Source organism: Dendrobates tinctorius, unplaced genomic scaffold (genome assembly GCF_039654945.1).
Source record: "Dendrobates tinctorius isolate UK_male_01 unplaced genomic scaffold, ASM3965494v1 ptg000102l, whole genome shotgun sequence".
NCBI lineage: Eukaryota > Metazoa > Chordata > Amphibia > Anura > Dendrobatidae > Dendrobates > Dendrobates tinctorius.
Window position 1 is genome coordinate 6,464,512 of NW_027361770.1, and position 13,380 is coordinate 6,477,891.

Sequence of the window (13,380 nt, forward strand, 5' to 3'; positions counted from 1 at the left end):
ATTTGTTTTATGTTTTATTTCCTTTTTGCATTGCTTTCACCGTTAATAAACCTGACTCAGGGTCAGTTACACCCGAATCCCAGCTCTGCGCCTGAGTTTCATGCTGAACGCACGTGACCTTTGACCCCAGCAAAGGCGATCCCGGAGTGTTCTATCACTATATATATATATATATATATATATATATATATATATATATATATATATATACACATACTAGATGGTGGCCCGATTCTAATTCATCGGGTATTCTAGAATATGTATGTAGTTTATTTATGAAGTTTTAATAATAATGCAATAATGCACCCCCCAATCCTGATAAACATGGTCCTCTCACCCCCCCAATCCTGATATGCATGGTACCTCTCCCCCCCCATCCTGGTATGCATGGTCCCCTCACGCCCCAATCCTGATATGCATGGTCCCCTCTCCCCCCAGTCCTGATATGCATGGTCCTCTCACCCCCCCAATCCTGATATGCATGGTACCCCTCACCCCTCAATCCTGGTAATCATAGTCCCCTCACTCTCCAATCCTGGAATGCATGGTCCTCTCACCCCTCTTTCCTGGTAAGCATGGTCCCCCTCACCCCCCTTTCCTGGCGTGCATGGTCCCGTCACCCCCCTTTCTCGGTATGCATGGACCCCTCACGTCCCAATCCTGATATGCATGGTCCTCTCACGCCCCAATCCTGATATGCATGATACCCCTCACCCCCCCAACCTGGTAAGCATGGTCCCCTCACACTCCAATCCTGGAATGCATGGTCCTCTCACCCCCAATCCTGGTATGCATGGTCCTCTCACACCTCTTTCCTGGTAAGCATGGTCCCCTCACCCTCCTTTCCTGGTATGCATGGTCCCCTCACCCCCCTTTCCTGGTATGCATGGTCCCCTCACCCTCCTTTCATGGTATGCATGGTCCCCCTCACCCTCCTTTCATGGTATGCATGGTCCCCCTCACCCTCCTTTCATGGTATGCATGGTCCCCCTCACCTCCCTTTTCTGGTATGCATGGTCCCCTCACCCCCCCTTTCCTGGTATGCATGGTCCCCTCACTCCCCTTTCCTGGTATGCATGGTCCCCCTCACTCCCCTTTCCTGGTATGCATGGTCCCCCTCACCCCCTTTCCTGGTATGCATGGTCCCCCTCAGCCCCCTTTGCTGGTATGCATGGTCTCGTCACCCCCCTTTCCTGTTATGCATGGTCCCCTCACCCCCCTTTCCTGGTATGCATGGTCCCCTCACCCCCTTTCCTGGTATGCATGGTCCCCTCACCTCCCTTTCCTGGTATGCATGGTCCCCCTCACCCCCCCTATCCTGGTATGCATGGTCAACCTCACCCCCCCTATCCTGGTATGCATGGTCACCCTCACCCCCCTGCCCCCCTTTCCTGGTATGCATGGTCACCCTCACCCCCCTTTCCTGGTATGCATGGTCACCCTCACCCCCCTTTCCTGGTATGCATGGTCACCCTCACCCCCCTTTCCTGGTATGCATGGTCAACCTCACCCCCCTATCCTGGAATGCATGGTCAACCTCACCCCCTTTGCTGATATGTATAGTCCTCCCTTTGCTGGTATGCATGGTCCCCCTCACCCCCCTTTGCTGGTATGCATGGTCCCCTCACCCCCCTTTGCAGGTATGCATGGTCCCCCTTCCCCCCTTTGCTGGTATGCATTGCCCCCCTCCCCTTACTCTTACAAACAGCTGCGCCTGTCACTGATTGGTCGCGACCTGGCGGCCACGACCAGTCAGCGCCACGGGATTTCGGTTACAGACAGACAGACAGACATGATAAGACGATTATATATATAGATATATATAGTGAAAAAGTCTGTTTCTGGTAAAGTACTGGAGGGAAGATATGTTTCACTGTGCTTAATGGCGTCAGTGATATAAAATCCATGAATTTTCCTCAAGCACATTAAGTGTGGTGTGAGGGGTTACCTCTAATTTATCTAATTAGCTGAGTTTTATGTGGACATCTATAGAGCAGGTGGGAGGATGTCCACCTTATCTCCATCCCAGGTTGTGGTATGTTGCTTAAATATCTGGCTTCTAGAGAAAGTAGTTGTTCAGTGTCTGGAGAGTAACACTGAAGAGTAGTGTTTGTGCCGATGTTAACCCCTTCCTGACCTTTGACGCCACGTAGGCATCATGAAAGTCGGTGCCAATTCGACCCATGATGCCTATGTGGCATCATGAATTGATCGCCCTCCTGCGGGTCGGGTGACTGGGGTCACTGAAAGGTCATCTGACCCGCAGGTACAGGACCCTTTATACTTCACCCCGGGGGGTGGCTTAGCCCCCCCGTGGCTACGATTGCTCTGATTGGCTGTTTCACTTTTAACAGCCAATCAGAGCAATTGTAATATTTCACCAATGACATTTGGTGAAATATTACAATCCAGCCATGGCCGATGCTGCAATATCATCGGCCGTGGCTGGAGGCCTTGATCTGACGGCAGCGATTAGCCGCCGTCAGCATCTGTTCCCCTCCCCCTTCCCTCTGCTCCCCCCACCTTCCGATCCCCCTCCACCCCCCCGGTACCTCCTATGTCCCTGTGTCTGTCCCGGGATCCTTCATGGGCGCCGCCATCTTGCAAAATGGCGGGCGCATGCACAGTGCGCCTGCCGAAGCTTCCGCTGGCAGATTCATTCATTGCAGGTACATTTTGATCACTGTGATAAACTCTATCACAGTGATCAAAATAAAATAACCCCCCCCTTTTGCACCAACATAGGTAGGGACAAATAATAAAATAAAGAAAATATTTTTATTTTTCCAATAGGGTTAGAATTAGGGTTAGGGTTCGGATTAGGGTTAGAGTTGGAATTAGGGTTAGGGTTGTAATTAGGGTTAGGGTTGGAACTAGGGTTGGAATTAAGGTTAGGGTTGGAATTAGGTTTAGGGTTGGGTTGGGGTTGGGATAAGGGTTAGGCTTGTGGTTATGGTTAGAGTTGGGATTAGGTGTGTGTTAGGGTTAGGGTTGAGTTAGAATTGATGGGTTTCCACTATTTAGGCACATCAGGGTGTCTCCAAAAACGTGACATGGTGCCACCATTGATTCCAGCCAATTTTGCATTCAAAAAGTCAAACAGTGCTCTGAGTCCCGACGTGTGCTCAAACAGTGGTTTACCCCCATATATGGGGTATCAGCGTACTCAGGAAAAATTGCACAACTTTGGGGGTCTAATTTCTCCTGTTACCCTTGGGAAAACATGATGCCAGCAGACCATTCCATCAAGTCGGCATTTCAAAATGTCACTACTTCCCTTCCAAGCCCCGACGTGTGCCCGAACAGTGGTTCCCTCCACATACAGGGTACCAGCATACTCAGGACAAACTGTACAACAACTTTTGGGGTCCAATTTCTCCTGTTACCCTTGTGAAAATAAAGAATTGCGGGCTAAAAAATAATTTTTTGAGGAAAAAAAATGATTTTTTATTTTCACGGCTCTGCGTTATAAACTTCTGTGAAGCACCTGGGGGTTCAAAATGTTCACTATGCATCTAGATAAGTTCCTTAGGGGGTCTAGTTTCCAAAATGGGGTAATTTGTGGGGGAGCTCCAAAGTTTAGGCACACAGGGGTTCTCCAAACACGACATGGTATCGGCTAACGAGTGGAGCTAATTTTCCATTCAAAAAGTCAAATGGCGCTCCTTCCCTTCTGAGCCCTGCTGTGTGCCCAAACAGTGGTTCACCCCACATTTGGGGTACCAGCGTACTCAGAACAAACTGGACAACTTTTGGGGTCCAATTTCTCCTGTTAGGCTTGTGAAAATAAAAAATAGCGGGCTAAAAAATCATTTTTGAGGAAAAAAATTACTTTTTTATTTTCACTGCTCTGCGTTATAAACTTCTGTAATGCACATGGGGGTTCAAAGTGCTCACCACACATCTAGATAAGTTCCTTAATGTTGTCAATTGTGTTTTTTTTTTTTTTTCACTGTTTAGGCACACAGGGGCTCTCCAAATGTGACATGATGTCCGCTAACGATTGGAGCCAATATTCCATTCTAAAAATCAAATGACGCTCCTTCCCTTTTGAGCCATGCCGTGTGCCCAAACAGTGGTTTATGACCACATATGAAATATCAGTGTACTCAGGAGAAATTGCGCAGCAAATTTTAGGATCAATTTTATCCTGTTGCCCATGTGAAAATGAAAAAAATTGATGCTAAAAAAATTTTTGTTGGAAAAATTAAAATGTCCATTTTTTCCTTCCATCCACGTTGCTTTAGTTCCTGTGAAGCACCTGAAGGGTTTATAATCTTCTTGAATGTAGTTTTGAGTAGCTTGAGGGGTGCAGTTTTTAGAATGTCACGTTTGGGTATTTTCTGCCATATAGACCCCTCAAAGTGACTTCAAATGTGAGGTGGTCCCTTAAAAAAAATGGTTTTGTGAATTTTGTTGTAAAAATGAGAAATCGCTGGTCAACTTTTAACTCTTAGAAACTTCCTAACAAAAAATTTTTTTTTACAAAATTGTGCTGATGTAAAGTAGGCATGTGGGAAATGTTATTTATTAACTATTTTGTGTTACATAACTCTCTGGTTTAACAGAATAAAAATTCAAAATTTGAAAAATGCGAAATTTTCAACATTTTTGCCAAATTTCCGTTTTTTTCACAACTAAATGCAAAAATTATCGACCTAAATTTACCACTAACATGAAGCCCAATATGTCACGAAAAAACATTCTCAGAATCGCTAGGATCTGTTGAAGCATTCCTGAGTTATTACTTCATAAAGGGACACTGGTCAGAATTGCAAAAAATGGCCAGGTCATTAACCCCTTACCTACAATTGACGTAATATTCCGTCCATGTGACCATGGACCTAATTACCATGGACGGAATATTACGTCACCATGATCAGCGTCGCCCACGTGGTGAGCGCCGCTGATCGCGGCCGGGTGTCAGCTAATTATCATAGCTGACACCCGGCACAATGTGTCAGGGGCGGTCACGGACCGCCCCCGACACGTTAACCCCTTGCACACCGCGATCAAACGCGATCGCGGTGTACCGGGGGTTAAAGGGAAGCATCGGCAGGGAGGGGGCTCCCTCCGTGCTTCCCTGAGCCCCCCACAGCAGCGCAATGTGCAGCGCTGCTGCGGGGGGCTCCTTTCCTCCAGGCCCCTGAATCCAAGATGGCGACGGGGGCCTTCGGGGGCCTGAGGAAGCTGGCTTCCTCAGTGCCTGCAAAGCGCAGGCATGAGGAAGTCTGCAGCAGTGCCTGTGACAGATCGCTGATCTGTCACAGTGATCTGTGATGTGACAGATCAGCAATCTGTCACAGGACAGTGATGTCCCACCTGGGACATGGTAATAAAGTAAAAAAAAAAAAAAAGTGTTAAAAATAATTTAAAAAAAAATCGCTAAATAAATTAGTAAAAAAAAAAAAATATTCCCCAATAAATCCATTTTTTCAAAATAAAAAAAACCAAAAACAATAAAAGTACACATATTTGGTATCGCCACGTCCGTAATGACCTGCCCTATAAAACTGTCCCATTAGTTAACCCCTTAAAAAATAAAAATAAAAAACGAAGCAAAAAATAATGATTTATTATCATACCACCGAACAAAAAGTGCAATAACGCGCGATCAAAAAGACACATATAAATATCCATGGTACCGCTGAAAATGTCATCTTGTCCCGCAAAAAACGAGCTGCCATACAGCGTCATCCGCAAAAAAATAAAAAAGTTATAGCTCGCAGAATAAAGCGATACAAAAATAATTATATTTTATATAAAATTGTTTTCGTTGCAAAAAACCGACAAAACATAAAAAAAGACCTAAATGAGGTATCGCTGTAACTGTACTGACCCGAAGAATAAAACCGATTTATCAATTTTACCGCACGCGGAATGGTGTAAACGCACCCCCCCAAAAGAAATTCATGAAATGCTGGTTTTTGTTCATTCTGCGTCCCAAAAATCGGAATAAAAAGCGATCAAAAAATGTTACGTGCCCGAAAATGGTACCAATAAAAACGTCAACTCGTCCCGTAAAAAATAAGACCTCACATGACTTGGTGGGTCAAAATACGGAAAAATTATAGCTCTCAATATGTGGTGATGCAAAAACTACTTTTACAATAAAAAGCGTCTTTTAGCGTGTGACAGCCGCCAAACATAAAAACCGCTATAAATAGTAAATCAAACCCCCCGTTATCACCCCCTTAGTTAGGGAAAAATAATAAAACTAAAAGAAAATGTATTTATTTCCATTTTCCCGTTAGGGTTAGGGTAGGGTTAGGGTTAGGGCTAGGGTTAGGGTTAGGGCTCAGATTAGGGTTAGGGGTGTGTTGAGGTTAGGGTTGGAGTTATAATTGGGGGGTTTCCACTGTTTGGGCACATCAGGTGCTCTCCAAAGGCAACATGGCGCATGATCTCAATTCCAGCCAATTCTGCGTTGAAAAAGTCAAATGGTGCTCCTTCCCTTCCAAGCTCTGCCATGCGCCCAAACAGTGTTTTACCCCCACATATGGGGTATCAGCCTACTCAGGACAAATTACAAAACAACTTTTGGGGTCCAATTTCTCCTGTTACCCTTAGGAAAATAAAAAATTGGGGGCAAAAATATAATTTTGCGGAAAAAAAATGTTTTTATTTTCACGCCCAGGCGTTATAAACTTCTGTGAAGCACTTGGGGGTTCAAAGTGCTCTCCACACATCTAGATAAGCTCCGTGGGGGGTCTAGTTTCCAAAATGGGGTCACTTGTGGGGATTTTCAATAGTTTAGGTACATCAGGGGCTCTCCAAACGCACATGACACCCGCAGACCAATCCATCAAAGTCTGCATTCCAAAACGTCACTACTTCCCTTCCGAGCCCTGATGTGTGCCCATACAGTAGTTTTCTCCCACATATGAGGTATCAGCGTACTCAGGACAAATTGGACAACAACTTTTGGGGTCCAATTTCCCCTGTTACCCTTGGGAAAATAAAAAAATTGGGGACTAATTGATCATGTTTGTGGAAAAAATACGATTTTTTTATTTTCATGCCTGGGCATTATAAACTTCTGTGAAGGCCTTGGGGGTTCAAAGTGCTCACCACACATCTAGATAAGTTCCTCAGGGGGTCTAGTTTCCAAAATGGGATCATTTGTGGGGGGTTTTCACTGTTTAGGTACATTAGGGGCTCTCCAAAGGCAACATGACACCCACAGACCATTCCATCAAAGTCTGCATTCCAAAACGTCACTACTTCCCTTCCGAGCCCTGACGTGTGTCCATACAGTAGTTTTCTCCCACATATGGGGTGTCAGCGTACTCAGGACAAATTGGATAACAACTTTTGGGGTCCAATTTCTCCTGTTACCCTTGGGAAAATAAAAAAATGGGGACTAAAAGATGATGTTTGTGGAAAAAATACGATTTTTTTATTTTCACGCCCGGACGTTATAAACTTCAGTGAAGCACTGGGGGGTTCAAAGTGCTCACCACACATCTAGATAAGTTCCTTGGGGGGTCTAGTTTCCAAAATGGTGTCATTTGTGGGGGGTTTCTACTGTTTTGGTACATCAGGGGCTTTCCTAACGCGACATGGTGTCCGATCTCAATTCTAGCCAAAAACGTCAAATGGCGCTGCTTCCCTTCCGAGCTCTGCTATGCGCCCAAATAGTCATTTACACCCACATATGGGGTATCAGCGTACTCAGGACAAATTGCACAATAACTTTTAGGGTCCTGTTACCCTTGGAAAAAGAAAAATTGGGGGTGAAAAGATCATTTTTGTGGAAAAAATGATTTTTTAATTGTACCGCTGTACGTTATAAACTTCTGTGAAGCCCTTGTGGGTTCAAAGTTCTCACCACAAATCTAGATAAGTTCCTTGGGGGGTCTAGTTTCCAAAATGGGGTCACTTGGGGGGTTTCCACTGTTCAGGTACATCTCCAAACGCGGCATGGCGTCCGATCTGAATTCCAGCCAATTTTGCATTGAAAAAGTCAAACGGCGCTCCTTCCCTACTGAGGTCTGCCATGCGCCGAAACAGTGGTTCCCCCCCCACATATCAGGTATCAGTGTACTCAGGACAAATTGCACAATAACTTTTGCAGTCCAATTTCTCCTGTTACCCTTGGTAAAATAAAGAAAATTGAACCTGAAGTATTTTTTTTGTGAAAAAAGTTAAATGTTCATTTTTTTTTTTTTTTTAATATTCAAAAAATTCCTGTGACGCACCTAAAGGGTTAATAAACTTCTTGAATGTGGTTTTAAGCACCTTAAGGGGTGCCTTTTTTAGAATGGTGTCACTTTTGGGTATTTTCTATCATATAGACCCCTCAAAGTGGCTTCAAATGTGAAGTGGTCCCTAAAAATAAAATGGTGTTGCAAAAATGAGAAATCGCTGGTCAATTTTTAACCCTTATAACTTCCTAACAAAAAAAAATTTTGGTTCCAAAATTGTGCTCATGTAAAGTAAACATGTGGGAAATGTTATGTATTAAGTTTTTTGTGTGCCGTATCGCTGTGATTTAAGGGTATAAAAATTCAAAGTTGGAAAATTGCGAAATTTTCAAAATTTTTGCCAAATTTCCGTTTTTTTCACAAATAAACGCAAGTTATTTGAATGCAATTTTACCACTAACATGAAGTACAATATGTCACGAGAAAACAATGTCAGAATCACCGGGATCCATGGAAGCGTTCCAGAGTTATGACCTCATAAAGGGACAGTAGTCAGAATTGTAAAAATTGGCCCGGTAGTTAACGTGCAAACCACCCTTGGTAGTGAAGGGGTTAAGGTCAAAATAGGCTGGGTCATGAAGGGGTTAAAAGCACCTGAACGATGAACCTGGCTAACCCTGAATGGGCTGATCCCCACTAAGATAATGATTGTATTTTGCTTTGTTTTTGTTTTGCCCACTGTTTACTTTTTTCAGCTTGGATTATGCTGCACTTAATAAACCAAGGACGATCTTAAAGAGACAGTGTTCCGTTTCTACCTCTGTGTCCAGCCGAGTGAGCCGATCTACCACAATATATATGTCTATATATATTGTATGTATGTGTGTGTGTGTATATATATATATATATATATATATATATGTTGTGGCCAAAAGTATTGACACCCCTGCAATTTTGTCAGATAATACTCAGTTTCTTCCTGAAAATTATTGCAAACACAAATTCTTTGTTATTATTATCTTCATTTAATTTGTCTTAAATGAAAAAACACAAACAGAATTGTCCTAATGCCAAATTGGATATAATTCCACACCAAACATATCCGTTGGCGTCTGAGTATTATCTGACAAAGTTGCAGGGGTGTCAATACCGCAATTCTATCAGATAATACTCAGTTTCTTCCTGAAAATGATTGCAAACACAAATTCTTTGGTATTATTATCTTCATTTAATTTGTCTTAAATGAAAAAACACAAAAGAGAATGAAGCAAAAAGCAAAACATTGATCATTTCACACAAAACTCCAAAAATGGGCCAGACAAAAGTATTTATTGAAATGTTGTGCTTTAAACTGTATATAAATAAGATTTCTTCAAATATTTTGTCATATCAGCCTGATGAAGGGACATAAGCAGTCCCGAAAGCTTGCTTTGTAACAACATTCACTATTATTTGTTAGCCATTAAAAGGTATCATACCCACAAGATTCCTATTACACGGTACCAAACCACTTTTTTCGTTTTAGACAAAAGTATTGGCACCCTCAGCCTAATACTTGGTTGCACAACCTTTAGCCAAAATAACTGCAACCAACCGCTTCCGGTAACCTTCAATGAGTTTCTTACAATGCTCTGCTAGAATTTTAGACCATTCTTCTTTGGCAAACTGCTCCAGGTCCCAGATATTTGAAGGGAGCCTTCTCCAAACTGCCATTTTTAGATCTCTCCACAGGTGTTCTATGGGATTCAGGTCTGGACTCATTGCTGGCCGCCTTAGAAGTCTCCAGTGCTTTCTCTCAAACCACTTTCTAGTGCTTTTTGAAGTGTGTTTTGGGTCATTGTCCTGCTGGAAGACCCATGACCTCTGAGGGAGACCCAGCTTTCTCACACTGGGCCCTACATTATGCTGCAAAATTTGTTGGTAGTCTTCTGACTTCATAATGCCATGCACACGGTCAAGCAGTCCAGTGCCAGAGGCAGCAAAGCAACCCCAAAACATCAGGGAACCTCCGCCATGTTTGACTGAAGGGACCGTGTTATTTTCTTTGAATGCCTCTTTTTTTCTCCTGTAAACTCTATGGTGATGCCTTTGCCCAAAAAGCTCTACTTTTGTCTCATCTGACCAGAGAACATTCTTCCAAAACGTTTTAGGATTTTTCAGGTAAGTTTTGGCAAACTCCAGCCTGGCTTTTTTATGTCTCAGGGTAAGAAGTGGGGTCTTCCTGGGTCTCCTACCATACAGTCCCTTTTCATTCAGACGCCAACGGATAGTACGGGTTGACACTATTGTACCCTTGGACTGCAGGGCAGCTTGAACTTGTTTGGATGTTAGTCGAGGTTCTTTATCCAATATCCGCACAATCTTGCGTTGAAATCTCTTGTCAATTTTTATTTTCCGTCTACATCTAGGGACGTTAGCGACCGTGCCATGGGCTTTAAACTTATTGATGACACTGTGCACGGTAGACACAGGAACATTCAGGTCTTTGGAGATGGACTTGTAGCCTTGAGATTGCTCATGCTTCCTCACAATTTGGTTTCTCAAGTCCTCAGACAGTTCTTTGGTCTTCTTTCTTTTCTCCATGCTCAATGTGGTACACACAACGACACAGGACAGAGGTTGAGTCAACTTTATTCCATGTCATCTGGCTGCAAGTGTGATTTAATTATTGCCAACACCTGTTAGGTGCCACAGGTAAGTTACAGGTGCTGTTAATTACACAAATTAGAGAAGCATCACATGATTTTTTGAACAGTGCCAGTACTTTTGTCCACCCTGTTTTTTATGTTTGGTGTGGAATTATATCCAATTTGGCTTTAGGACAATTCTTTTTGTGTTATTTAATTTGAGACAAATTAGCTGAAGATAATAATACCAAAGAATTTGTGTTTGCAATCATTTTCAGGAAGAAACTGAGTATTAGCTGACAGAATTGCAGGGGTGTCAATACTTTTGGCAACAAGTGTGTGTGTGTGTGTGTGTGTGTGTGTGTGTATATATATATATATGTGTGTATACAGTGAAGGAAATATTTATTTGGCTGTGTGCACACGCTGCAGATTTTGCTGCGGTTCCGGCCGCTGCGGACCCGCAGCAGTTTTTGCTGCGGTGTACAGTACCATGATTCCCTATGGGAATCAAAAACCGCAGTGCAGACGGTGCGGAATTTTCCGTGCGGATTATCTGCGGTTTTCAATCCGCAGAAAGAATTGACATGTCAATTCTTTCTGCGGTTTGCCATCTCCTCCATTCAGGAGATGCAAAACCGCAGAGCAATCCGCAGGTAAAACCGCAGGTCTTTTGACCTGTGGTTTCACCTGCGGATTTTACAAAATCCGCGTGGATGAATCCGCAGCGTGTGCACACAGCCTTTGATTCCTTGCTGATTTTGTAAGTTTGCCCACTGACAAAGACATGAACAGTCTATAATTTTAAGGGTAGGTTAATTTTAACATTGACGGATAGAATAGCAAAAATAAAATCCAGAAAATCACATTGTATAAATTATATGTTTATTTGCATTTTGCAGTGAGAAATAACAATTTTATGCCCTACCAACCATTAAGAGTTCTGGCTCCTACAGACCAATTAGACACTCTTAATCAACTCATTACCTGCATTAAAGACAGCTATCTTACATAGTCACCTTTATAAATGACTCCTGTCCACAGACTCAACTAATCAGTCAGACTCTATCCTCTACAACATGGGCAAGATCAAAGAGCTGCCTAAGGATGTCAGGGACAAGATCATAGACCTGCACAAAGCTGGAATGGGCTACAAAACCATGCGTAAGACTCTGGGTGAAGAGACAACTGTTGGTGCAATAGTAAGAAAATGGAAGAATTACAAAATGACTGTTAATCAACATCGATCTGGGGCACCATGCAAAATCTCACCTCGTGGGGTGTCTTTGATCGTAAGGAAGGTGAGAGAGAAGCCTAAAACTACACGGGGTGAACTTGTTAATAATCTCAAAGCAGCCTGGACCACAGTCACCAGATTAAAGGTGAACTTCAATCTCAAAGAACATCAGTGTCAGCTAGTACCATACATCATTGTATGAGCCACAGTGGACATCATGGGAGACGACCAAGGAGGACATTGTTGAAAAAAAAACATAAAAAAGCCAGACTGGACTTTGCTAAACTACATGTTGACAAGCCGCAAAGCTTCTGGGAGAATGTCCTATGGACAGATGAGACAAAAATGGAACATTTTGGCAAGGCACATCAGCTCTTTGTTCACAGATGGAAAAATGAAGTATATCAAGAAAAGAATGCTGTCCCTACTGTGAACCATGGAGGAGGCTCTGTTATGTTGTGGGGCTGCTTTACTGCATCTGGCACAGGTTGTCTAGAATCTATGCAAGGTACAATAAAATCTAAAGACTATCAAGGGATTCTACAGTGTGCTGCCCAGTGTCAAAGCTTGATCTCATTTGCATGCCATAGGTCTTGCAACAGGATAATGACCCAAAACCCACAGCTAAAAGCACCCAAGAATGGCTAAGAGGAAAACATTGGACTATTCTCAAGTGGCCTTCTATGAGCCCTGACCTAAATCCTATTGAGCATCTTTGGAAAGAGCTGAAACATACAGTCTGGAAAAGGTAACCTACAAACACGAGACAACTGGAGAAGTTTGCTTTTGAGGAGTGGGCCAAAATACCTGTTGAGAGGTGCAGAAGTCTCATTGACAGTTACAGGAATCGTTTGATTGCAATGATTGCCTCAAAAGGTTGTGCAACAAAATATTAAGTTAAGGGTACCATTATTTCTGTCCAGGCCTATTTCATGAGTTTTATTTTTTAAAAATTCTGTGGCAGCATGGTTGAAAAGCAATGTCTGACTTTCATTTGTTCATTTTCATAGATTTTTTATTTATTTTTAATTTTGTCAGATTCAAGTTATTTTTGTCACCTTTGTGGTTTTTTTCTGTCATTAAACGAGGGGTACCAACAATTTTGACACACGTGTGTAAATTTATACAATTTATACAATGTGATTTTCTGTATTTTATTTTTGATATTCTATCTCTCAATGTTAAAATTAACCTACCCTTAAAATCATAGATTGCTTGTCATGATTCCTCTGCTCAGAGCGTCTGGAACTCTGTGATGGACAGCTCTGTCATCCTATCCTGTGTTGGGGCGTGCTGAGCTGTTGGTGCTTTGACAGCTTGGTTGACCTATCTGACTGGAAGTTGCAGAGATTTCCACAGGTGCTCCATA

The 13,380-nt window shown here is 42.9% G+C and overlaps 1 protein-coding gene across 4 annotated transcripts in view; it reads right to left on the reverse strand.

Moving 5' to 3' along the window:
* COL15A1 (collagen type XV alpha 1 chain) overlaps positions 1–13,380 on the reverse strand; it is a 1,161,047-nt gene that overhangs the window by 118,659 nt on the left and 1,029,008 nt on the right. The gene's annotated exons all lie outside the window — the stretch shown is intronic.